Source organism: Petaurus breviceps, unplaced genomic scaffold (genome assembly GCF_028583685.1).
Source record: "Petaurus breviceps papuanus isolate PSGF00001 unplaced genomic scaffold, PetGlider_PUasm1.0 188, whole genome shotgun sequence".
Lineage (NCBI taxonomy): Eukaryota > Metazoa > Chordata > Mammalia > Diprotodontia > Petauridae > Petaurus > Petaurus breviceps.
The window spans coordinates 6,765,020-6,790,724 of NW_027185804.1; the positions used below are offsets into that span (position 1 = coordinate 6,765,020).

Here is a 25,705-nt window from a genome sequence, read left to right on the forward strand (position 1 = left end):
TCTGTCCAAGGTCTTGGGCACCAAGAATACCCCAAAGGGGATAATGTGACAAAATTGAGAGCTCCATCCTTGACGAGACCTTCTGAGTCCTTCCTGAACTCTCCAAAGCACCCGTGAATGAGGTGAGGGCACACCAAAAGCCAGAGATGCACCAGACATTGCCCTAAGGACACACCTTTCAGGTGAGTGGTTGCCCTCCTCCAGTTCCATTTACTCTCTTGTTTTTCTAACAAGCCCTGAAGCCCTTATTCTTTCCATCAGCTACTAACATATTGTCAGGGAATGAATTATGAAATATGGTGCTTTCAAAGGTAGGAAGGGAGCATGCAAGTCAACCAAGAGTTGAGCAGCAGATCGGGAGAAGAGAGAGAAGATGGCTTGAGACACTGGCAGATCAAATAGATTCTCAGCAGACAGGTCACTTTTCAAGAGGCAATTCACATTTTATTTGGTGTTGGTCTCCATGTACAATGAATAAGATTTTTTTTCCCTGAAATTTTCAACCAGGAATAGATTTGACATATTTCTTTGTATCAAGAAAGGCTGAGGGTGACTAGCTACAGTAGGAGGTTTTTGGGGGTCTGGACATGTAAGTCCAGACAGTTTCACTGCTCTGTGGTGCTCACTGCCCTGCCATATAGAGTTCTACCACTAATCTATTGGTAGAAGCACTCAGACCTGGGAAGAGTGCAGATTAGGGTTTCAATAGCAGAAATCTAGGTCCTGTGAAGCCTATCCTTGCCATTGATACTCCATTACCACCACCATCTCCTGTTGGCACATCTTCTGTGGGTCTGTCCTTTCCTAAAATTGTAGAATTTTAGAAGGTATAGAACCTCAGAAGGTATCACTTATCTGATTCCCAATAAGTAATCAATCCAGCCTTTGCTTGCAGATATGGGTAGGAAGTTAGGGTGTTTCTATGGAATGACAAGGGACTCACTACCTAAGAATATAACCCATTCCAGAGCTCTTAATTTAGGAAGCTATTTTTCTTATATTGAACTGAAATTTGTTGTTGTTTTTTGTTTAGTTATTTTCAGTTGTGTCCAACTCTTTGTAACCCATTTGGGGTTTTCTTGGCAAAGATACTGGAGAGGCTTGCCATTTCCTCTCCAGCTCACTTTACAGATGAGGAAACTGAGGCAAACAGGGTTAAGTGATTTGCCCAGGGTCACACAACTAATAAATGTCTGAGGCTGGATTTGAACTCAAGAAGATGGGTCTTCCTGACTCCAGGCACAACCCTCGGTCCACTGAACTTTCTAACTGCCCAAACTTAGCTGTTGTTTGATAATTAAGCTAAGATGCATGTAGTGTTTTAAGTGCTTTTGAAAGCACTTTACATATATGATTTCATTTGATTCTCACAACAACTCTGTGAGCTCAGTGTTTTCATTATCCCTATTTTAAAGATAAGAAAACTGTTGCACAGAGAAATTAAATGACTTACCCAAAGTCACACATCTGAGACTGGATTCAAATTCATTTCTTCTACCAGACTCTCCTAATCTAAGAACAATAGAATAATCTCTATTCCACATCTGAAGGGCACTGCAAACATATGAAGACAGTTTTTATGCCCCTTCCACCTCCTCAGTGGACCAATGACTAAATCTTCCCCATCTCCTTCAAGTCTCCCTCATGTGGTACAGTCTCTGTCCCTCTCTCCAATCCAATCACTTTCCTTTGTGTGTGCTCATTAACGATGTTCCTCAAATGTGGTGCCTAGAACCAAGCACAATACTCTTCATGGGCTCTGACAAGGATAGAGGACAACAAAGTCCTCCCCTCCTTTATTCCGGACGATGACCTCTAGCAGAGTAGTCCATGGTCGTGTTCACTCTTTTGGCTGCTACATCACAATTGTTAATTCAAATTGACTCTGAAGCCATGAAAAACTCTGGGTTCCTACTCTGTGATAATTCAATCCAATAACTATTTACTAAACACTTATAATGTGCATAGTTTGGTGCTAAGAAATTCAATATGTATGCCTCATTTGACACCTTGGGTCCATCATCTCTCTATGTGCAGCAGGGTAACATGCTTCATCATTGGTCTTCTTGAATTGTGATTAGGCATCACATTGACCAACATTCAGATATTTGGCTATGAGTCAGCAGGACCACTAGTCATCCATTACTAGGGACTAAGAAATGGAGGAAGAGAATAGAGAGAGGGTAGAGATGGGGGAAAGATTTCCGGAATAGCCCTGAGGGGTTGGGGCTCTAGGAAGAGAGATGGGCAAATGGAAAATTGAATTAGATATTGAATGTGGAATGCTTTTTATCCATGAGGCACTCTAGAAATAAGAATGATTACTTAAATGGAAATGCTTGACTTTCTCCAAACTTGTGCATCTCTATTCCCTTCTCCATTAGCTATAGTCATTTGATTGTTTGAATTAAGTACTCTAGCCCTTTGCTTTCCCTTTAGTCAGTCAGTCATTCAACAAATAAGTATCGAACGCCAACTGTGAAAGGTCCTGGGCTCAGTTTAGAGCTGAATGCCTTATTGAGAATCAAAGTGTCCATGAATGCCCATTGTAAACTGTAAAACACTATGAAAACATAAGGGGTTATGATTATAAATAATAATAAATCGCATCCTGCAAGGAAGGCAGACAAGAATTATCATCCCTGTTTTATACATGAGGAAACGGTCCCAGAAAGGGGACATAGATTACCCAAGATCACACAGCTACTAACTGGCAAAACCAGCACTTGAACCCAGATTTTACACTCAGGATTTAATCAGTGAGGGCATGAGGGGAAAGAATATCAGTACTTCCAAAGTCAGTCCCTTTAAATGTGCCAGCAAGGAAGAGGCTATCTTTAACTGGCAGAAGCTTGGTGGAAATAGATTGAATATCTACTAGACAGATAGATTATTGGTGCTAGGAGACAGAAAAGGTGCCTGCTGCTCCCTGCCTTCCTATTTCAGAACAGAATTTTAATGGTATTCATCAACTTCGTATTGCATAGTGCCATGATTAGTAAATGCAAAGATGAATAAGGCACAGTGGGCACAGCCCTCATGGAGCTTACAGTAAAATGGGTTGGGTATAAGGCAAGGGGATAAAATGTTCAAAGGCAACTATGACACAAGGGGAAAATGGGGAGGCAACAGAGAATGCTGAATTTGCAAACAGAGGACCTGGCTATGAATACTGTCTCTGCCACTTACTAGTCTGTGTGGCTTTGAACAAGCCATTTAACTTCTGAGGGCCTCAGTTTCCCCATTTGTAAATGGAGGACATTAGAATAGATAACATCTAAGGTCCCTTCTAGCTCACAATCTATGATCCTAAACCCAATTTCTCAGATTTCTTCATCTATAAAAGAAGGGATTTAGATTAGATGTCCTCTGACATTCCTTCCATCTCTATGATACTAAATTAAATTTTCCTGGGCCTCACTTTCCCCATCTAAAAATGAGACAGACTGGATGACCTTTAAGATCTCTTTGAAGATCTATAAGTCCACAGTTAAATTAGTCAGAGAGAGATCAAACTGAAGGATGAGAGATCTGGGACAACTATTACTATTTGGGCAAATTGAGGAAGGTTTTATGCAGTAGATGGATATTGACAAAGAGGGCCCTACTGTGAAAGAAAATACATTTAACCAACAATTTGATGTGAATGCTCTCAGGCCACAGAACACTGCTGTGGAGGACACTTTTTTTAATAATATGAAACCATCCTAGTCAGCCTTCCAAGGTGAAGGATTTTCTTGTTGATGGACAATCTGCATTCCCCTAGAGAAATAGAGAGCGTGTCCTTGGCTGAGTTATTCCTGACAGAGGCTGGCTGCAGCGGATGCTGCGGACTTAGCATTTAGCAGGCACATGGACAGCAGAGAACTTATTTCTGGTAGGAAAGGTTGGGGGCAGACCTGCCATTCAGGCAGCTAGAGAAGACTGAGCAAATGAAAATGGGGCCTTCGGGGAGAAGGGCAGCTGCTAATGGGGGCTCAGCAACTTTTCTAACCCAGCAGGGTGAGGGTCAGGTCCAGGACTTCCCTGGATCAAGGAAAGATTTGAGTGACTCCAAGATTTATAGTCAGTAGTATCTTAGCTCTTGATGTAGTAGTTACATAACTGAATATTTATTAAGCACTAAGTCTCAAGGAAGACCTGGGTTCATAGATTTATAGATCTAAATCTGGAGATCATATCATTTAATCATCTCATTTAACAGATGAAGATGCTGAGGTCCAAAGAGATTACATGCTCACATGGGCAGAAATAAGACTTGAACTCAGGTCCTCTGGCCCCAAATTAAAGGTTCTTTCCATTGTGTTAAAATGGCTTCCAAATCTTTCTTCTGACACATACTGGTTGAGTAATCATGGGCAAATTACTCTAACTTCCAATGCCCCAGGAAACTGTCTAAGTTATGGACAGGCTGATGACCTGCATAGTTTCCACATCAAGAGTCCCCTACGCTGATGAAATCTCAGGTCCACATACTATGTAAGACACTTAGGATGCAAAAATAAAAAGTAGGTAGTTTTGGTCCTAAAAGAATTTACATTATACAGGATGTTCCAAAAGACAGTTTAATTTTAAGCTGAGAAGGAGGTGGGGGGGGCAGGGAGAAGATAGAACAAATAATTAAATTACAAGGGAAATTGAGGAAGGTGAGGATAATAATAATGAGAGAAACAGAAAAAAATCTTAGGGGAGGTCTGACCTGAGTGGAGCTTTCAAAGATTCTGAGAAGCAGAGATGAGGAAAATCTCTCTAGCCAGTATGGAGAAGGGCTCATGACAACACCTATCTCAACATGGCTAAGGAGGATCCCTGGAGTCAGTGGGACAGAGTCCAAGAAGAGAAGCCAGGAGACCTGTAAAGCTTTCAGGGAGCTCATTTCCAGCTCTGATCCTCAGTATTCCTATCTATAAAACATGGGCACTGGAATTAATCTCTAAAGAGCCCTTGTGGATCCCACATTTTAGGATTCTAAGACTCATAGATGATGGATTTAGAGAGGAGTCTATGGAAAGATATTAGTACAGAGGGAAGACTCTTGGGTAACAAACCAGAAAAAAAACACACAACTAACTTGTCATCTTGTGGTACAAAGATTACTGGACTAGGCATCAGGTCTTCCAATACTTGGCTTGCCAAATTGGGAAACCATCAGCCCAGATCTGCTACTTGTTTGTCTGTTGAGCACTTACCTGTGATCTTCATAAAGAATGAATCACATGGACTTTGGACTGATTTGTTCACTTTGGCTACATACATTTTAGGAAGTAAATTGCCAGGTGAGAACACGTCTAAAAACACAGTCAGGTTGGTGAGGGGTCTAAAACCATGCTAAATAAAGATCAGCAGGAAAAAAATGGTACTCTTTAGCCTGAGGAAGATAAAGTAAAGGGAGACAAGATTGTTCTCTTCAAATATGAAATTAAGGGTTGTCATGTGAAAGGAAGAAAAGAAGGAAGAAATTAAAGAAGGAAAGGAGACAAAGAAGGAAGAAAGGAAGGAAGGAAGGAAGGAAGGAAGGAAGGAAGGAAGGAAGGAAGGAAGGAAGGAAGGAAGGAAGGAAGGAAGGAAGGAAGGAAGGAAGGAAGGAGGGGAGGAAAGAAAGGAAGGGAAAGAGGGAAGGAGGAAGGAAATAAAAAAGGAGGAAGAAAGGAAAAGAGGGAGGATGGGAAGAGAGGAAGAGGGGAAGAGAGGAGGCTAATTAAGTGAGACTAAATTTGAACTCAGATCTTCCTGACCACAGGCTCAATACTCTCTCCACTATATCACCTCATTCACTTTATCCACTGTGCCACCTAGTTAGAATAGAGCTTAGATATTCTACTTGGTTCCAGAGCACTGGGTATAATATAAAACCAGGAAGTATTTCTTAAAATCAGAGCTATTTGACAATGTAATGGGTGACCTTGGAAAGTAAAAAATTCCTGTCAGTGGCATTTTTAGATATAGTAAATGCTTGTTGCAAATGTTACAGAAGCAATTCTTGCTCAAGAAAAGAGATTAAACCAGGGATGGGGAACCTTCAACCTCAAGGCCCCATGAGGCCCTCTAGGTCCTCAAGTGTGGCCCTTTGAGTGAATGTAAACTTCACAGAACAAATGCCCTTAATTAGACGAAATGTCCCCTGCAATCCATCCAGTTTTGAGATGGTGTGATCTGAGGAGTCCATAATCATGGGCATGGCTCTTCCTTTCTGAAAGGCTTCCTCCTTGGGCCTCAGTTTCCTCATATGCAAATGGGAAGATTGGGCTAGATATCCCTCATAAGAGTTATAATAGGAACTCTTGAGTGTATTCACATGACTCTGAATCACAGAATTACAGAATATCAGAGTCCAGAGAGACTGCAGAGAATAAGTACAACCTTTCCTTTTGCAGATGAGAAAACAAAATCTCCAAGAGGGAAAAGGATTTGCCCTTGGCCATAAAGGTGATGACCAAGACTGCAGTCTAGGGTTTCTTGCTCTAATTCTAGTAATCTATAAACTAGCCCCACACTCCTACACCTAAGAGCTTATTCCATATGAGACGTACATTTTATGGGTTTGGTGGCACAGTAAATTCCCTCCACCCCCATCACAGTGCTGGACAGCACATGGCATGGTGGAAATCCCTTTCAGACCTGATATTCCAGGTCTGACACCTAGTTAAGCAAAAAAAAAAAGCCACTCAGCGCTCTGGGAATTTGTCTTTTCACAAAGCCATTCTTTCTGTTTCTGCATGCAGATTTCCACTTTCTCCCCTATTTCATGTTTTTTATCACAGGATGAGTCAAGAGAATAACAAAATGAGAGCTCCTATTTTTTCCTCTCTTATAATTCTGCTTTTTGTCATTTCTCTTTCAATTCTTCCTACCTGCATTATACATCTCGTTATCATATTATAGCTAGTAAATCTCAAATAGCTGACAATTTTCCTATTTCCTTGAACTCTGTTAACATCCATTTTCCAGGGAGAGATCTTCACAGTGCTTCATATGACTCATTCTTTATGAAGATCACAGGTAGGTGCTCAACAGAAAAAAAAAATAATCATTAATCTCATTAAAACAGCAGGGCAAAGAACTAATACCATGAAGCCTGACATGCTGGGAGTCCAGATCTATGGCTCCCAACGGCCCAGACAGGATTGTGTTCCCTTTAGTAATAATTAATGTTCAACTCCAAAGATATGGCTTTCGACAAAGTCTTCCATTCTTTTCTGGATTTTGCCAGACCTCTGCTCATGAGCAGCATGGGGCCATGCAGTACTGCCCATTTTCTTGGTCATGACATTTGAATAGCTCTCTTATAAACCTTAATTTATTTACTGGCTAGTTCGATTTAATCTAGCAAACAATTATTAAGCACCAACTGTGTATGGGGTGCTGTTCTAGGTGCTTAGTAAAAAAAACTATTAGAAATCACATTTATATAGTGCTTGAGATTCATTATCTCATTTGTGTTCCCCATACCAACTCTGTGAAGCAAGAAATGTGTTATTATCCCCATTTCACTGAGGAAGAAACTGTGGCTCAAATTTGTTAAGTCTTGGACTTATCTTCTGACAGCACTTAGCACTCTATTTGGCAGGTTGTAAGTGCTTAATACATGCTGATTGATGGATATGGCCATGCTCCATTCTGACATACTTTCTCTGCAATAGTTGGAGAAGGAGATTCAGGGAAAATATTTGCTCTAGCAGAACGATAGAGTTTAAAGGAAGCTGAGGGCATCAAATCCAATGTTTAACTAAGTAGAGATCACCTCAATAATAACTAATAGACATCCAGCCTCTATTTGAAGACCTACAATGATAGGGACCTCAGTAATTCCCAAGAGAATCCTAATTGCTAGGACATGTCATTGATAAGAGCATCTCTCTGCAAAACGGAAATCTGCTCCCCCACGACTTCTACCATGTGCTTCTAGTTTTGTTCTCTGGGGCCAAAAAAATTAAGACTAGTTCTTGTATCACAGATATCCCTTCAGATATATAAAGACATGGCAGTTAAGTGGTGCAGTGGATTGAATACCAGCCCTGGAATCTGGAAAACTCATCTTCCTGAGTTCAAATCTGACCTCAGATACTTACAGGCTGTGTGATTCTGAGCAAGTCACTTCACCTTGTTTGCCTTAGTTTCCTCATCTGTAAAATGAGCTGGAGAAGGAAATGAAATACTACTCCAGTACCTTTGCCAAGAAAACAGAAAATAAGGCATGACTGAAATGACTCAACAACAACAAATTAATAAAGATACAAATCATGTCTTCCCCAAATCTCACGTGCAGGTCAATTTCTTTATCCCAAGTTCCCTTAACAGATCCTTATATGGCATGTAATGGTCTCCAGTTCCCTTCACTCACATCCCACTTCCCCTGCATGTGGTCTCAGTAGGGCAGAGCACTCTAAAGAAATAAGTATCTACCTCATTTGTCTTCAGTAGTATGTGTCCTGGGGTTTACATGTCAATGACAGATCATGGACACTGATAAAGAAAATAAGGACTCTTCTGTCCCTTACTTTGCTGTCTTTCTCCTCTTTTTTTCAGAGGCTGGAAGGTATTATTCTTGTTGAGTTTGCAGAATAAATAGAAGATATTTAGCAAGGGAGGTGAGTCTTCCAAAATCTTTAAGGCCCGAAATAGGCAAAGCATGAAAGAGGCCCAAGGCACATGTTCCTTTATGGACAGAGCTTTGACCCTTTATTGGTTTGTATAGTCATGTGGTTAAGAAAGAAGTTCAGTAACTGAAATACCCTTTGCTCCAGAAAATTACCTGCAGTCCCCTTCCTTGTTTCCTACCTTTCCTGAATTAAATTATAGGGGGATAATTGGACTCTAAAACTGGACTCTGAGGCTTCAGGCCTTCGTATCCCCTCCATGAATCCTTCCTAAAGTCTTCCTTCATAACCCTGGATTGATATTTCCCATGAATCAGTGGTGTTTAAAGTACCCACTTCCCTGGAACTAGGAAAAATAAGAATTTCTCCCATGAACCAGAGAATAAGGGTCTGATCCCCCCCCTTCACCCCCATTAGATTATAGGCTATATAAAGTTAAAGACTGTGTCTTATCTAAACTTTCCATCTCCCCAAGCACCTAGCTCAATGTTCCATACAGGGTAGACTCTTAATAAATGTTTGTCATTTTTTCTACTTGATCAATCAATAAGCATTTATTAAGTTTCTGCCATGTTCCAGGCACTATATTTGGTGCTAAGGACAGAAAAGCAAAGAATGAAACAACCTTTATACACAAAGAGTTCCCCTTCCAATGGAGGAGATCAAAAGTATATATAAAAATATGTACAGCATAAATATAAAGTGAAAAATGCAAATATATACAATTTAGTGCAAGGTAGTCTGCAGAATAGGCCACTAGTAATTAGGGGAATCAGGAAAGACCACATAAAGAAGGTGGTGAATTAGATTCCTCTTAAAGGAAAAGGGAAATTTTCTGAGGCAGAAGTTAGGAGGAGTGTATTCCAGGCATGTGGGATGGTCAGTGCAAAGGCACAAAGATGGGAGATGGAAGATGGGGAAAAGAAAGCTACTTTGGCTAGATTATAAAGGGTGAAATGAGACTGAAAAAGAAGTTGGGGACAGCTGGTGATGGGCTGAAGAGGAGAGTTTATAGTTTAACCTAGAGGCAATAGGAAGCCACTGGAGTTGATTGAGTCACATGGCCATATCTGAGCTTATGGAAAATTACTTTGGTAGCAGTGTACAGGATGGAATGAAGTGGGGAGAGACTTGACACAGGGAAACTAATTAGGAGGCTGCTGCAAGATTCGATCCAGAAAGAGACACGTAAGTTTATAACATGGGCTGTGATGATCACAAATCTCAGCATCACAGACTTAGAACTAGGAGGGACCTTAGAATTGGATCAAGTCCCATTTGATTATTTTGTAGATGGGGAAACTTGACCCAGAGAAATTAGGTGACTTGCCCAAGGTTACAAGGCTAAGTTGCAAAGCTGGCAATTGAGCCTAGGTCATCTGTCACCAAATCCAATGCCCTTTTCAGCACACCATGTAGTTGCATGATAGAAGAGGATAGGCCACTGGATGCTGTGGGCAGAGTTGTAAGGAACAGGGCTGCAAATACAAACTTCCTTAGGGTTTTTCTATCTGAGACACAATTTGGTAATACTCATCCCCATGCAGAAATAGGCTAACTGTCCAAAGTATCTTATAGTAGTTAGTAATCGTAAATAAGATTTACATAACACTTTTAAAGTCTGTAAAGCATTTTATATACATTTAAGCCTCAAAGCAACTCTATAAAGAGAGAACTATGGTTATTATCCCATTTAACAGATGAAGAAAATGAGACTTGGAAAAATAAAGGCACTACTTGTCCATGGTGCTATCTGCAATAGTGCCCATTAAGACTCCAAGGCCACCATGCTAACCAGTAACATTCTAAGAAGGAGAGGGCATTCTCCTTTCAAGGAAGCTGAAAGCACTGGGTATAACAACTACAATGAAGCATCTCTGTTGTTCCTCAACACCTGAGTCTCTCATACCTATGCAGGTCACCTACTATGAATGTGATAGTTCCTATTTAATATCATGGGAGCAATAAAAAAAGCATACAGACACACACAGAGAAAGAGAGACAGAAGAGAGAGGGAGGGAGATAGAGGGGGGAGGGAGAGAGAGAGAGAAAGAGAGAGAGAGTAAGAGAGAGAGACAGAGGGAGAGAGAGAGACAGAGACAGAGAGACAGAGAGAGAGAGAGAGAGACAGAGACAGAGAGAGAGAGAGAGAGAGAGAGAGAGAGAGAGAGAGAGAGAGAGAGAGAGAGAGAGAGAGAGAGTCTCTCAACCATGGGAATAACAGGTCAGATGACCTAGACCAAAAAAGCCTCAATTAACTCAGCAATAGTAGGTTTCCCTCCAGGACCAGTCAGAGTCCATATTCATCTAACTAACTAAGTACTTGAATACTAAAATACTAAAGTACATCTGAAAATACTTATCTAAAGAGATCCTGCTCTGAAGGGGAAGAAAGAACTCATATTTTATAGTTAGCCTCTTTAAAGCTGCAGACTACTGGTACTCTTAGCTGTGGTCTCAACTTCTCTGCCCCACTGGCCATTTTTACTAGTGTCTCTAATTTTATCATGTCAGGAGTCTGAGGTCATTCCAGCAAAGAGAGCCTGGATTGAAAAGGAAGAAAAACAAAATAAATATCCTCATTCAATCCCAACTCAGTAATTACAATTATCCTGGCTCTCATTGTCCCAGAGTTGCCCTGGGCAGTAGATACAATATGAGTACAGAAGGAGGTCTCTAGAGTCTGAATCAGCCTTGATCTCTTGCTTTCAGAACCAAGACTGTGGACAGCAGCTGAGAGGCAGTTTGTCATGGAAGCCAGGAAGCCAGTAGGTTTTCTGAAAAATAAACACTGGTCTTTTTGTGTAAGACTTTGCTTTGTAAAGCTTGTTAAAGCTTGTCCTTCTGACTCCCCCACGCCTATTCAGGGAATGGAGAGCTGTGAGAGAAAAGAAATAACAAAATTCTATAATATTAAACCTGGAAGAGATCTTAGGGATTATCTATTAGGTTCAACCCCTCACTTCAAAGTGAAATTCACCTGTCCAAGGAACCCATGTTTCTCTCTGCCTCTGCTTCTGTTTGTCTCTGTTTCTATCTCTTTCTCTGCCCTCTCCTCTCCTCCAGAATCCTGCTTCATCAACAGCTTTTTGGACATTTTCAAATGAATGTCCCATAGGCATTTGAAATTTAACATTTCAAAACAAAAAACATTTTAATTATCTTTGTCACCACCATTCTACTGAGCTTGGAGACAGGACCTGTGGCCAAGTTCCTCATTACTGGAATCTAACTTCATTCCCTTAACATGAATTTATTGCATATTTACTATGTGCAAAACATGGTATACAGCATGAAGAAGATCAGAGGGGGAGGTTGGATCAATCATTTCATCAGGGCAAGGAATTCCTCAGTGAGATAACTCCCCTACCACCCTACCAATTCATATCTATACCTGCTCTGCAACTTATCATCTCAGAGAATCATCAAAAGATAACCCTAAGGTAAAGGCAGCACTGGCTTGAATTTGTAGACATTGATCCAGCTTTCCTGGAGGCCATAATCTATGAGAGACAGAGACAGACAGACAGACAGAGACAGACAGAGAGACAGACAGAGAGAGACAGAGACAGAGACAGAGAGAGAGAGAGAGAAAGAGACAGAGACAGAGAGAGACAGAGAGAGAGACAGAGACAGAGAGAGAGAGAGACAGAGGGAGAGAGGGAGGGAATGAGAGAGAGAAAGAAACACAAATAATTACAGTGTGAGGGAAAGTGTGGGAAATGCATAGAAGAAATATAAGCCAAACACTAAGAGATCACCTGGCAGAGAGATCACTATCATTTTGGGGGAGTGCAGAAGTTGGCATCAGGGAAAGCTTTCTGGAGGACCTAACTTGCAAATTGTGTCTTAAATAATGGGTAGGATTTCAACAGGTGGAGCAAGGAAAGGAACTAGAGCTGGAGAGTAATGGTGTGAGCAAAAGCAGGGAGATGGGAAAGTGCGGCAAACTTTCTAGGAACAGTTGCTAAAAAAAAGTCTGACTGTGTCAGAAGCTCCGAAAGGAGCCTGAAATCCTCAAGTCTCAATTCTGGGGAATATGCAAATTGACAATCCAACCTTTACTAATATAGGGAGGGTAGTTTTTATCAAGGTGAGAAAAAACAAGTAAGTCACATTGTTAAGATAAAGAATTCTTACATTTACTTCATCCAAAAGACCAAATACATTTTGACTGATTTAATTAGATTTAAAGGACCTATGTATGGGCGGCCAGGTGGTATAGTGAGTAAGAGTGCCGGCCCCAGCATCGGGAGACCCAAGATTGTTCCGGCCTCAGATACTCGACACCCACACAAAATAACTGGCTGTGTAATCTTGAGCAAGTTACTTAACCCCAATTGCTTTAAAAAATATAAAATAAAATAAAGGACCTATGTATTCAGAAAATCATATGATACTTTAGTCCTTATTCTGTGATTCACTACCTACATAAAAGGTCAAATAATCTCACTTTTCGGACCTCAGTATCTTCATCTATAAAATGGGCTACTTGTACTATCTGCCTCACAAATATATTGTGAGGAAAATAGAATTATAGCTCTAAAACTTGAAGGGGACTAAGAGGACATCTAGTCCAGTCCCCTGATTTTACAAATGGGGAAACTGAGTCACCGAAATGTTTATTGGTTTGCCCAGGGTTACATAGGGAATAAGTATCTGACTGGGAATTTGAAGTTAGATTTTCTACCTTCAAGTGCTGTGCTGATTTCTACTCTCTGTGTATGAGTTTCATAATCAGAAAATGCTATGTAAACATGTGCTCTTATTAGTCTCCTAGTTCTCTTTTTATTTCTCTCCCTAAAACCTTTCTGCTATGGACAAAGACCTGCGAAGATCAGTAATTCACTCCCATAAAGAAAAAACAGAGGCTGGAGCCCAGTTGGTGTGAGATGAAGACTGAGTCACTCACAGGGTCTTGGGATCTCACTGGATACTCCCCAGGACACACCACCTCTCCTGACAAGCTGACATGGACAAGAGCTGCAAGAATGTATCAGAAAGGGAAGGGACTCTAAATGTTTTTTTTTCTTTTTTTAATAATTCACAGCTGTAGACAGGTTGACAACTTATTGAGAGTGGTTCTTCATCTGGAAAGTGCTTATTACTCACTGTGTACCATCTTTATTACATCGATACTGACATTTAACACTCAATAAATCTCCACTCCCTCTGAGGTGCTCAGTCTGACAGCCAAACCCAGCCCTTGCCTTTTGAATACCTACCTAGGGTTTCTAGGAGGCAGGGGAGCATTCCCCCCACCATATCTCCTTGATTCTCATGCAAACCCAACTAGGAACAATGTCTACAGTTTGTCCATGCACATTGGCACAATAATAGAAAGAAAATGAGTGACTTGTCATAGGAACAAGGGACTACAAAGGGATAGCCCAAGAACCAGCACTGGCCATAAGATGCTAAAAGAACAATGAGGAGTCCTCCAGTGTTTGGACAGATAGAGCTTCTGTAGAAAGTTTATGGAGGAATGGATAAGACACCAGGAAGAGGAGGTATTTTGGGAGGATTGGTGGGGCCCATATCTCTGTCCATGTAGGAATCAACAGATGAAGTCACACATAGTGTGACACAGACACATCCACCATAGTACCCAAGTCCATAATATTTCCTTTTCTTTCCCTACCTGCTTGGACCGCTGCGTGATAGTTGCCTCTAGTATTATCAAAGTTTCTGAATCTCTAGCCTGGTAAGAAAGAATAACTCCCTCCTCCATTTCAAAGTGCCTAGCACCTAATTTTTTTCTGCTTCCCCACAATTCAGCATATAATGAAAACTGACAGCAGTAATAGCAACAATAAAATAATAGAATCAAAAGGCCCTCAATGGGAGACATCCCCATGAATTCAATCAATAACATTTCGACAAAGAAGTGTCAAATAGCTGTGACATGTATTTGTCTGTAGAAACAGAAGGATTTATGATGGCAATTCAAGACAAAGGTCATTACCACTAGAAATCAAGAAGGGTTATCCTTAAGGAGTCAAGACTTAATGATAAATGCACATCATACAAGGAAAGGAAACTGTGCAATGTATCACTTCAGGGTCTAACAATGTAGTACCTACTGAATATCTAGGGAGACATGTCCTGGTGTCTGGCATCAGACACCAGCTCATTATCTTTCATTGACTGACATGACAAATACCCATACTATAAATATAGACCTTAGACTATCTTAAAGAACTGACCCAATAAAATGTGTTGGAACTAGACCATTATATGTGTGTTTGTGTATATGTGTATACATACACATATGTACATACATACATAGCTTTTAGCAACATCCGTTCCATGGGCCCTCAATAGTAGTTCACATAAATATAGTAGTTATTAATTTATACCATGTTTTCCTCACAACAGTCCTAGGGGATGGTCATGTGAATATTATTATCCCTTTTTGACAGATAAGGAAAGTAAGACTAGGAGGAATCATCTTGCCTAAAGTCATAAAGCCCATGAATAAAAGAGCTAGGATTTGAGTTCTTACATGCTAACATTTGAACTCAATTTGAACTCAAGAATTCTGATTCAAAGCCATTGCTCTTTCCCCTGCATTGATTGCCCCTTCACCCTTCATCCTCTGTTGACCACTGCATATCTCCACAGCATGTACCAGAGGGACTAGCAAACCCCACATATACAGCTCGTTACAGAAACATCATTTTTACTTGATTGGTATCATTTAACTTCAGAAAACACTCATAAAACTAATTATCCTAAATGAGTGTCCAGGTTGTTAGGTCTCTTGACCATATTCATTCATCCTTTCAAGTATTTCAGCTACAAATCAAAAGTGTATTTCTTTCTTTGAAATCATTTCATTAATGATGATTTTCATTTCTCCTCTTAGCTGAGCAGGGACTTTTCCATATACTAGTCTTTCATAAGGATAAAGTAAAACCAGATTATGTTCCATGTGATAAATCCAACATGTCAAACTTTCATAGTACCCACAATCCATCATTAGGTTCCATGTAGTTTTTTATCCAAAACCTATACCACTGGCGGAGACAATGTGGTGAGCTGGACAGAATTCTAGACTTGGAGTCAGAAAAAAACCTGCATTCCAATCACACCTCTGACATTTCTCAACTGCATGCTCAGCTCAGTGAGCTGAGCCTTAGTTTCCTGACCTATAAAATGGGCACAATAGTATCAAAAGTACTTATTTCACAGAGTGATTATGAGGTTGAAACATCTGTAAAGTATTATGCTAACTTTGAAGTTCTAAATAAGAAGCAATTTTATATAATAGACTAAGGAATTTACATGTAGCTTTATCCATGCAATTGAAATCATACCCTTCATCTTGTCACTGATTTTCTCATAGAAATCCACCCCGTTCAATGGCAAAAGGCTTGCCTTCACCATCTCATGTGACCATACTTCACTCCAACTACGTTCTGAGGAAGTATCTTTGTGGAAATTCTAAACTTCCCAGATTAGGAAGTAACCTTAGAATTTCTTCTCTAAGGTCAGGGCCCCATGAAAATTCAAGATGTAAGTTCACTTTTGCAAAGCAATTTATAAAGGTTTCCCCTGTTAGTGCCAGAGACCAATCAAGTGTTAGAACCTGAACTAGTTGTGTCTCTGTAAGTGGCCAGGCTGCAAGAGATAAAGACAGTCAGTGCCATCTACCTCTGACTATTCCACAATCAATATCCCTAGATCTCTGGACTTCATCCTTTCATCTCTTTGTGTAGGAGGCAATTAACTTTCATCTGTAAGAACCAGCTGCCAAGAAGTCTCAAATGCTGGTGATCTGATCTATTTGCTTGCCGATGTTTAGCTAAAAAACTGAGAGCTGTGAATTTATAGTTGAGATATCTGCACAGAGTCATATGAACTAGGAAATTTCCCTTCTTCATTGTCTGAAATTCCTTCTCCAACTACCTTCCTCTGTGTGTGTGTGTGTGTGTGTGTGTGTGTGTGTGTGTGTGTTCTCCCTCTGGGTTCACCCATTTTGAATCAACCCAAGGGAAACATAGGCTCATTAATGTCCTGTATCAGATTTTCTTCCAGGAGAGGGTCCCTTGGATAGAGAATCCAGTAATCTAGATATCTGCTGTCAGTGAGCAGAAACCAGAGACCTGGCCTGGGGTAACTGAACTAGTAGGGTAGGTCTGGCTCCAGACCTGGCTAACAAGATTTGGCTTACAACACGGCTCTGAGGAGCTCCTTGATTCCATTCTCCAGACACAGTCCCCATAGGAAAATACAGTACCTTTCCAGGCATTGATTTTAACCATGGAGTCACAGACTTGTAAGTGAATCTTGCCCCTAATGGAGACAGAGACAGAACAACTGGCATGATCCAACAGTGACATCCATTAGTATCTGACATTTTAGACATTCTGGACTTATTTTCCATTACCCAAAGAGACAAATGAATGTGTCCTAAGAAACATCAACAAGAATCAGGAGAAGAAAATAAAAGGCCCTTACAGAAGAGCTAGGAGAGGTCTTACAGATGCCCCCTGAGCATCCATCCCCAAGTTACCAACATTAAACTAATAACATCATGGAATGTGGGGAGCAGTTATTCTGTCTGACGGAGAATAACCATGAAAACAATATCTTCTTGGTCAGAACCAATTAACAGTCTTTTGGGGAGTCCATTAATATGGTCAAAGGAAAAAATCTCAAGGCTTCAGAGTTCTTTTTAGCCCAGTTTTTTAAGTCTGTTTTTCAAGGGAGACTTAATATCCACCCCTGGATTAAGTTTCAATATGGATATAAGGAGAGTCAGTTGGGAATCCAAATACTTTGAAGAACACACCATGCATTTCTTAATGCATATTCATTTAATCATTCAACACATTTCACTTAACTTTTTCACCCAGGAATCTGTACCCTAGGAATAGGACGGCACAATGCTAGAGCAGCAGTTTGGAGGGATAGAGCAGGTTATGGGCTAAGGCTGTCAAAATCATTAGCAATAAAGTGCATTAAGTCCTACTTCTGAGGCAGTACATTATGCAAGGAAGACAAGCACTCTGTTTGTATTCATGGCCAGGACTGAGCCTAAAAACAAAGTATGGCTATAGCATGCTATTAATATTGATGAAAATATTAATGAAAAACTATTCTCTCACTAAAGAAAAAAGGTGCCTGGGATCCTTTTGGCATTGGCTGGAAATTGGATTTTCACATTCTGAAACAAGTAATATGGGACATGGTTTCACTGGGACATCAGAGTGAACAGAGAGAAGAAGTCCTTTATGCTAGAGAACAGCAGGGCTGTTGAACCCTGGTATTTAAAGAGAAAGACACTTTTTTCTAGCAAGAGCCTAATGGCAAAGATGTGGGGAATCCACAGTATCGCCCGGCACATCACCCTTCTGGGATGCTAACCTTATTGCATTGTCCAAAGTATAGTCATGCTCATTTCAGTGATCATCATTAAATTCCATAAATGCCTCCTGACCTCAGTTATAAGAAAGGTTGTGAGGTAATATAGAAAGATGAAGGAAAAATGGCCCCTGACCTCAAGGATCTTAACAATTAAGTAGCAGATACTTTAACAATTTGGGCAGCTAAATGGCACAGTAGATAGAATTCTGGGGCTGGAGTCATGAAGACCTAAGTTCAAATCTGACCTCAGACCCTTGACTTTGTGACCCATGGTAAGTCACTTAACCTGTTTGCCTCCGTTTCTTCATCTATAAAATAAGCTGGAGAAGGAAATGGTAAACCACTCTAGTAACTGCCAAGAAAACCCCCCAAAGTCAGACATGACTGAAACAGACAGACATGAACAACACTTTAACAATTCAAGAGTTTGATGATTCACGACATCATCAGTGCAAATGTTCCCTAAGACAGTGGTCCCTTGAATACTTCTTCATGAGTTATATCCAAAAAAGAAAAAAAAAGGGGGGGGGGGGGAGAAAGATCATCAATGTGAGCCAAATCTGTCTTCCAATGACAGACACATAAGCTTTGACACCAAGATGTCTTTAATGAATAATTACAGCAAGACTTAGAAAAAGACCATAGAATACATGGAATAGTATCAACACTTAATAGATGTTGACTGGCACTGAACTGAATTCAATGAAGAGAAAAAATGCCAAGGGAGTTTTGAGTAGAGAGAGAGAGAGATAAGTGCCATCTGGGGAAATTAGGAAAGACTTTAAGGAGAAGGTGGCAATAGAGATAATCTTAAAAGATGGGTGTGGGTTATATAGGCAAAGTTAGGAGAGAAAGGAATTCCAGGCAGAGGAGAATGGAAGCATGGGGATAGATAAGCTTAGGGAATGTTCACAGAACTACAAGTAGTACAGGTGGAGTGAAACATATGGTGTCTGAAGGGGAATATAGGAAAAGGCTGAGAAGGTAGGTTGAGACCAAATTGTAGAGAGCTTTGAATGTCAGATGAGTCCCACTTCTCACACATATAATTTTTGTAGCATGGTATAGTAATACTAATGACAACATTTAGCATTTATAAAGGACTTAAAGGTTTCCAAAGTACTTTATAAAGGGCATTCCAAAAGTCTTAGTCAGGTATTAAATGATAAAGTTTAAATTAAGATTTTGGGGACATTTTGTACATCGTCTCATTTGACCTTTAAAACAAGCCTAAGAATCAGGTATATCTTACAGATGAAGAAGCAGAGACTGAGATGGGTGAAGTGATTTTTTTTCAGGGTCATAAACCCAGGGTCTGAGGCAGGACATGAACTCAGGTTTTCTTGACTCCAAATTCAGAGTTTTATTCACTTTGAGCTCTGGACCTAGAGTCACAAAAAACTTGACTCAAATCCCACTTCTGATATTTACTCCCTGGTTAACCCTAAGAAAATAAATTCTTTAATCCTCAGTTTTCTAATCTGTAAGATGAAGAGGGTAGACTAGATGACCTCTAAGCTACTCTTAAACTCTAAATTTATTATCCTACCAAGAATTGAGACTTGATTCAGTAAGCATTGGGAAAGTTCAGAAATAGTTGGGGTAAAATTGGAGGTAGACAGTAAGAAAATTATTCTGTAATCCATGTGTATGATGGATTATAAGGGGGAGACTAGAGGAAAGAAGACCAGTGAAAACTTATTATGTCTAAGCAAGTCATAAGGAAGATCTTAATGAGAATGGTGGGAATAAGAATAGGGAGAAAATGGGAGATGAACAAGACATTCAGGAGACAGAAATGACAGTATTTACCAGCCAAAAGCATTTGGGGATGGAGACAGAACAGGAGGAGCCCAAGGAGCTCACACAACAGCACAGAAAAGAAAGCTGAAAAGTGGCAAGTTGTGGGGAAGAAGAAGGAATTGGAACCATGATGGCAAAGTCTGAGGAGAATCAGAAGCAAAGCCAGGAGGGGAATGAAGCATGGCTGTCCTAGACCCTTTCCCAAAATATGGTCACCAGAAGGAACCCACCTGTAGGTGAAGGGGAACAGATATTCTGAGGATGAAAAGACTCCAGGTGCTGACAGAAGACCTAGGATAAGAAGGCATAGGAGGCATGGTAACAAGTTCGAAAGTTAGACATAGTCGAGAAATGCTCAGTTTGGGATAAGATGAATTGGAGGGTCTGGTAAGACTGTCAGGTGGGTAGCTGGGAATGAAGGTCCAGAGTTTGGGAATGAGACATATGTTGGAGATGGAGATTCTTGGGGTCATCCACATAGGGAAGGGGGTAGTCACAGCCTTGACAGTGGATAAAAGTTCCAAGAGGGTGTGGGTAGAGAGAAAAGATAGATAGGGCAAGGATGAAGTTATGGAGAAAAAGCAAGAGGAAGAAGAGAAACCAGCAAAAGGAGATGAAGAGAAAGAGAAGTTAGAATCATGCCAGTGTTATATCTAGGGAAATGAGGAAAAGTTATTGGATTGATAATTAGGTCCTGAGTAGTGGCTGAGGTGTCATGGATGTTAAAGAGGCATAGCTATGATATCTAGCAGTGACAAGATGGAGAAAGTACAGCAAAGGTTTTACAGTATAAAGGAAAACTATGCATGACTGTGGCTCATACCCCTAGGTTCATGATCCCCAAATACCCTACATTTGTCATGCAAAAGCATCCTTGAAAGGTGGGTTCCTTGTGAGAAGAGATTGTTTCATTCTTTGCCTTTGTATCCCCTGGGCCAGGCACATAGTAGGTGCTTCCTAGGTGCCTGCTGATTGAATGACCCAAAGGGCTGGTCATGGCAACCAGGAAGTACAGAGACAGAGGGAGAGGATGAGAGTGGGCCAGCAGCAGAGGCAGGATGGGTAGAGAAACTAGATGTGGAACTGACAACTCAGGCAGAGTACTCAGACACACAAATGGTGACAATCCTGCGGAGAATGTGAATCTACAGTACGAGCTGTGAGAACAAAGTGCCCTGGAACCCTGGGTGGCAGGGGGAAGGAATATTTCTCTGTGCTAGGGTCTTTGCCTTTGCTCATAAATAAGCAAAAGCTCAGTTACTCTAAATAAAAAGGCACCAGAAGAAGATACCAGGCTAGTGTGTTGTCTCCCTAAGCAGCCGGGCTCTGTTCATATCCCAATACATTAGTCTATACTATTCTCATTCTATTCACTGTATATTCACTTGTGTTTGGAGGTCAGGGAAGTACAGCCTATGTATGCATGCAGGGAAATCTTGCAATTTTTCCAATTTGAGAAGAGCATGATTCATTTTCTGACAGCAGCCACAAGGCCTCCTGAGGTTCCAGGATAGAAAGCCCACCCTCCAATAGCCTGGGCTGCCCAAAGAAGCCATTATTCACCAGCAGAGCCTGGGGTTCTACATAGAAGATGCTTAATAGGGGTTTCAAAGAAAGGTGAGAGCCCAGCTGCTCACCTCCTCCCACTCCCACTCTGCCTTCTTGGAGCTGTTTCTGTGAACCACATTGGAAACAAGTTGTAGGTGGAGTGAGTGTGCTCTCCACACTTCTGGAAGGGGTAGGCGAAAATCTCTCTGCCTCTGCCATCTTGAAAGTCAGACATGCTCCACTCCATCACTGCCCTTTTCCTGTATAGTTAATTCAAATCTTGACTGTCCATCCATGGTTCCCTAATTTTTCACATCTCTTGCCACAGCAAAAGGAAAAACCCAGCTGTCCTCTGACACATATCTTGGGGGACAGCCAAGATTAAATTAGGACCACAGGGAAACAGTATGGAAATCCAGCAGGGGGCAGAAAAGTCCTAGCTAAACAGCAGCAGCTGACATGATCTGACAGCTAAGACCGCCTTCGGGGGCAGGGGGGGGGGGGAGGGGGGTAAGGCACCATTACTTGTAAAGGACAAATCTGCGGTCAACATACCCTTTTACTAGGAAGCAGTAACTAAAGTGAAGTAGAAAAGGATTTAAATGACAAACCTATCCATCCATCCACCCATCCATCCATCCATCCATCCATCCATCCATCCATCCATCCATGCATCCATCCATCCATCCATCCATCTAACCAACCATTCATCCATTCATTCATCTATGCATCCATTAATTCAACCATCCCTCCTCCCACCTATTTATTCATCCATATATCCCTTCATTCATCACTCACTCATTCTCATTCAACAAGTATTTATTAAGCACTTACTTCATACAAAAAGTCCTTCTTAGGTTCTGGAGATACAAGACAAAAATGAAATAATCTTTGCCCTCAAGGAGCTTAAATTATATTTGAAAGCAGAAGTAAAGCAGGAGTATTGTCAGATTGCCTACCTGAATATTAACTGATGGTCAGTGAAGTCAGCTACTAAGATAAAGAATAAGGTACAGGGAGCTGGGAGGGCCAGAGAAAAGTTGGGGAAAGTAAATAAGAGTAATAGTAGCTGAGAAAAATCAACCCATGCTGAAGTTTTAGTGGATGCAGTACATGTATTTTGACATAACCTCTTGGTTTCTTAAAGCACCAGCATCCAAGCAGATTTAGGACCTAATATCCATAGTTTTAATTCAACTGAGGCTGAGGGTGAACAGCTACATTTTCAGTCCTATCTACTGAACAGGGATTGAACTTTGTGTGCTTGTCATTACAACACCATGTGGTCCAGGCAGCAGAAACCTGCAACCTTTAGTGACCTTTAAAGGATTCCAATAATCAATTCACTCATTGGAATAAAAAAGGCAAAGGATATTCATGAATGTGAGATGAGTCTAGACCTCCCTAGAATTCCCACACTGGCTATAGTGGCCAGCCCAGTTCTCTGGTCCCACAGCCTTCCAGGGGGCTACCACTCACTTCTGGGATGAGGTCCCTCCCTCACCTTCTGCCTAATTCTAACAATTGGGTTCATTCCTTAATTTTCACAACAACTAAGTCCCTACCTTCTAACCCAAGTCCAGCAACCCTGACAGAAATTATGATCAAGATGGAGAATTAGGGGGAAAATAATATGAACAGTTTTGGACACATTGAATTTGAGGTGCTAAGGCACCTATTGGGAGAAGTCCTCCAGGGAGTTGAGAGGATAGGACTGAATTAGGAAGTCATCTCTATAGAGTGACTGAGTGTCCCAAGGAGGAGTTGGAGAGAGGCTGGAGAATTATCTTAGACTCTACACTTGATACAGGGGTGAGTCTTAACAGTCATAGATCTCAGACCCTTTCCCTGTTCATGGATCATTAATTTTCCTCTATCATTAAAGAAATGAAAAGTTCTCCAGAACCTTGGAAATATCTACAGCTGGCTCTTTAAGGGGGCAGGTAGGTGCTTCACCTCTCTACTCATGGGGTAATGGGGAAACATGGGCATCAGTTCCATGCTTTTTAGGACAACATGGAAATGATTAATTTGCCAGCTCTGAAGGAGCTGCTCTATGAAGAAGTGTCCTGCATTGGTAACTATGAGTCATTGCAAAACCTTCTCAGTACATTCTGACATTGGGTCAGTATGATGAAGAGGAAAGAGGCTCAATTTGGAGTCAGAGGGACTGGGTTCAAATCCTCGTTTTTCTCCTTACTATTTGTCACCTCTCTGAACTTCTGTTCCCTTATAAACCTAGTGTGATCTTATAATCTTATAAACTGGAACCCTTTAGAAGTCCCTTGAGCTGAATTGCTATCTTGATTCTTTGTACCAAGCCTAGAATTGTGACTGCTTGCCTGGACATCTGCCTGATTCCGGATAACATTGTGCCCTCATTGTCTACTGAGAAACTACCCTATTGCCCATCCCATCGGACTGCCCTTATGCTATCTGCTGGCTCATATCTCTACCTATTGAATATTTCTATGCACATACAATGTATCACTTAAATATTCAACCTCAGACTTTTCTAGGTCACCTGGCCATATGGTCCAAACACTGTGATAAGCATTGGCCAGTGGTACAAACTAAAACCCAGGTCTTCTCGAGCCACTCAATCTGGTCCATTTTGCTGCCTACTGAGCCCAGGTCAATGGAACCATATCAAGTAATATTTTCATCTGGGACAAAAGCAGTTGAGTTAGGTTAGTGAGTCATTGGCAATTATGGAGATTGAGGGAGAAGGCAGGTCTATAAAAGGGGTACTTGGGAAGGATGGTATGGTGAAAGGAACATGAAATGAGGCACAAGAATGGTGGGTTGCTGCAAGAAGGCAGTGGAGGCAGATTTCTGTTCCCCACCAATGTTAACACTCTGGGATAAAGTCCCATTAGCCCCACGTGTTAATATACAGCCTTGCCACTTAGCCATCTCATCCCCAAAAGGGATGGGGCATAGCTTCCCCAAGTTTCCCTTCCAATTATGGAAAAAACTCAATCTCACTGAATACATTTATTTCTTAGGAAGGCACTGCTAATCACAGGTGGTGGAAGGGCCATGGCTATGGAAGCAAAGATCGAATAAAAAATCAAATTGGCCCAATATCTAGAACTAGGCTTCTATGATTCAGTATCAGTCCTCTACCTCTCCTTTCTCAGGGTGATTATGCCAGCAGAGAGCCTTCTGCCCCTGGGGAAGTGAAGTCCCCTTCAGGTTAGCCACTGTCTGAGGGCTTTCACTGAAGCCTAACCTTTGAGATTGTTGTTGTTCAGTCATTTTCATTTGTGTCAGACTCTTTGGGACCCCATTTGGGGGCTTCTTCCCAAAGATACTGGAGTGGTTTGCCATTTTCTTCTCCAGATCATTTTACAGATGAGGAAACTGAGGCAAACAAGATGAAGTGACTTGCTCAGGGTCGCACAACAAGTGTCTGAGGCAAGATTTTAACTCAGGAAGATGACTCCAGACCGGGCTCTGTATCTACTAAGACGCCTTTGAGATTGACTCCCATTAAAAGCTAAGGCTAACCAGAGAGCATTCTACTTCAGAATCAATCCCTCCTCATTCAGTAAAACTAGAAGCCAAGGAAAACTCTGTAATGAGAAATCTTCAGTGCATGGAGGCAGCAGACTTCTATGGGATCTCAGGATATGGGGGAGTGGGAGTGTTGTGAGAGCAGGATCAGAGGTGGAGAGGGCTGCCGAATTCACAGAAATTTTTGAAAAGAGGTCTGTCCGCTGAACCACAGAAAAGACAAAGGAGGCAGTGTGGTCTAGTGGAAAGAAAACTGGATTTGGAGACAGAAGAGTGAGGCTTCAGGTGCAGTTTGTTTATGTGGGCAAGGCACTCTACCTCTGGGCTTTCGTTTCATCTACTACAAAATGTAGGGGCTGCCCTACTAAAGGCAATGGAGTACAGACTGAGGTATTGGCAGAGGACCGGAGTTATATCCTACCCACTTACTATGGGTGTGATTTCCCACAAGTCACTTCTCCAGACCTCATGTCCCTCCTCATCCTTAAAGTGAGGGTGTTGGGTTTCTCAGGTGTCTTCCAGCTCTAAGTCCATGTTCCTAGGCCTAGATAACCCTTAAAATCCCTTTTTATTCTAAAACTATCCACACTTCTATGATCCTAGAAAAGTTCTAAGGTCCCTTCTGACTCAAAACTCTTTTCCACTTAGAACTATCCATTCGAATGGAATGTTCTTGAGGGCAGAGAGCTTTACCTTTCTCTGTAGCCCAAGCTATCACATGGTGAAAGCTTAATAAATGCTTGTGATGGACTGATTAATGTTCACAGGTATGAAGGCCAGGGTTGGGGTGGGGGTAAGGCCTGGGAATCACGAGTTTCTCCATCTCTGATTTTCTCAGAATGGTTCTTTCTGGATAGATGGGGGGG

The 25,705-nt window shown here is 41.3% G+C and overlaps 1 protein-coding gene across 5 annotated transcripts in view; it reads right to left on the reverse strand.

Annotated features, from left to right (window-relative positions):
• GALNT18 (polypeptide N-acetylgalactosaminyltransferase 18) overlaps nt 1-25,705 on the reverse strand; it is a 459,241-nt gene that overhangs the window by 264,111 nt on the left and 169,425 nt on the right. The gene's annotated exons all lie outside the window — the stretch shown is intronic.